The 2012-nt window shown below is 43.6% G+C and overlaps 1 protein-coding gene across 1 annotated transcript in view; it reads right to left on the minus strand.

Annotated features, from left to right (window-relative positions):
- Positions 1–2012, minus strand: part of LOC109513929 (prepronociceptin-like) — a 9562-nt gene extending 7550 nt beyond the window's left edge. The window contains exon 1 of the mRNA XM_019866663.1: positions 1939–2012. The gene's annotated coding sequence lies outside the window, so the exon portion shown is untranslated. The remainder of the gene's footprint in view (positions 1–1938) is intronic.

The raw sequence follows: 2012 nt of genomic DNA on the forward strand, positions 1-2012 counted from the left end.
CATATCAGACAGTTTGCCATTGATTTTCTTTGTTCACTTCTCCAAGGTGAGATGTTGTTAATGGCCTCATTCAATGTCTATTTAGACGGACTTGACAACGAAAAACCCAACAAGCTGATTGGCGATTGAAAGCGTTGCTGTTCGATAACCCGCTGGACTAAAGATGTGATTAACACAAAATGCACAGCAGAGTGAGCTATAGTCGACATAATGTCGCGCATGCACAGTGAAGCCATAAAGCAAACGTTGTAGAAGGGCCTTGCTCTTTCAAAATGTGCATCGAATGTGGGGTGGGGGTGGGGGGGGGGCAAGTAAAGGAAAAAGCAAAGCACACACGTGCAGGCTGATGTCTTACCACCTGTGACATAAACGTTCACCTCTTTTGTGAGCCAATGTGTACAAAGTAAGAAAACGAGGCACCCAGGATTGGCAAAAACGTTGTCCACCTCACCGCCCCCCGCCGCGCCCCGGCACAAAAGGGACGCACAGGGGACCCCGTCGTTTCGGGGACATTGCCTCTTTGGATTAACGTGGCACAGTCAGCGTCACATTCAAGACGGCATCCTGGCGTGTGACCCCGTGACCGCAAACGATTTCACTCGCCTTCCATCCTACCCGTAGAGTCTTTATTGGACGGTGGTCTCTGAAGGGGTCTTTGATGTTTGTCTATCTCATGTGGACTGTGTAATCCCTTTCAGAGACACTGCAAAATTGGAAAAAAACATCAACTAGAAAATTCCCCGCCGAAAAACTCGCGCAAGTCTGAAAGCCGCATTTGCTGAACAATTTGGAGCTGCTTTGATTCGGCCAAGTCATGTGGAAAGGTAACAACAAATTTTAATGCTGGGTTTTTATTTTGAAAATACAGTAAATATTAAAAAAATGAATAAATACAAAATAAGGAAATACAATTAAAATTGTGGTCAATAGAGGCATTGTGTGACATTTCCCTTCACCAATGTTGTGTACATATCAGAGATGGATTGAATATGTGGCCGCCTACACCTCTTGAAAAAAACAGGCCAGAATCCATCGGTGCACTTTGTTTTGGGCAAACAAGACTGCAGTAGCCACCGGGTACAGAGTGTCAACGGCTCATCGAGCCATGAAACACCAATACGCTCATCCAATACAGTATATAGCCCTTCTTGTAACAGCTGCACAGTTAACAGGCGCACTGACATGCTAATCTGTTAGCCGAGAGTTTGGTCCCGATGCGCAAATGCGCCAGACACATTCACCATCTGGTCTACGGCCAGTTCTGTGGAACGATTCTTTATTGCATTAATATAAAAAATAAAAGGTGTTTTATTTCACATTTTACATTCTGCATATCTTTTAAACCCTTTCATGCACCAACAATGATAACCTGTAACCCGATAACATGATAAGCTGTCCACTGTAGTAACCGCTGTCCCCAAAAGGGGTTAAATTGTTTATAAAATAGACATCTATCGGATCACATTACATATTTTATTCATGTATTTTGTGATAGTAAAGACTATGCGTGTGCATGGGTGTTCAAATTTGTTGACACTTCCAATTACAAAAAAATATGTCAAACACATCATATAATACGGCTCTTAATGACGTCCATAACTTACCTTGTTGGCAGCACATGCCCAACCGAACTGTAATAAAACAGTGAAACCTTAAGATTGATCTATGGGCCCGTTTGTTTAAATAGAAAAATCTCTAAGCATACATTAAGTCCACATGAGTCCAGCCACATCAGTGGAGCGCTACCAGGGGTTCAAGGTTCATGGTGCAGTCATTACCGAGCATGCCTTGCAACCAATACGACAATTCAATTCACCTATCTGGTGTGATAAGCTGCTGAAATAAATAAATAGATGTACTTTTATATTTTAAGAATTTTCAAAAGGGTTTTTTAAAAGCCCCTCCATCCTCAAACCGGCCCGGCCTGTGAACTCCTACCCGTGTTGGGGTGACAATCCTCGGGTTGGGCGGGGGTCCCTCGGGTGCAGGCTGGAAGAAGTGAGTTTCCTCCG

The sequence above is a fragment of the Hippocampus comes genome, unplaced genomic scaffold (genome assembly GCF_001891065.2).
Source record: "Hippocampus comes isolate QL1 unplaced genomic scaffold, H_comes_QL1_v1.1 scaffold82, whole genome shotgun sequence".
Lineage (NCBI taxonomy): Eukaryota > Metazoa > Chordata > Actinopteri > Syngnathiformes > Syngnathidae > Hippocampus > Hippocampus comes.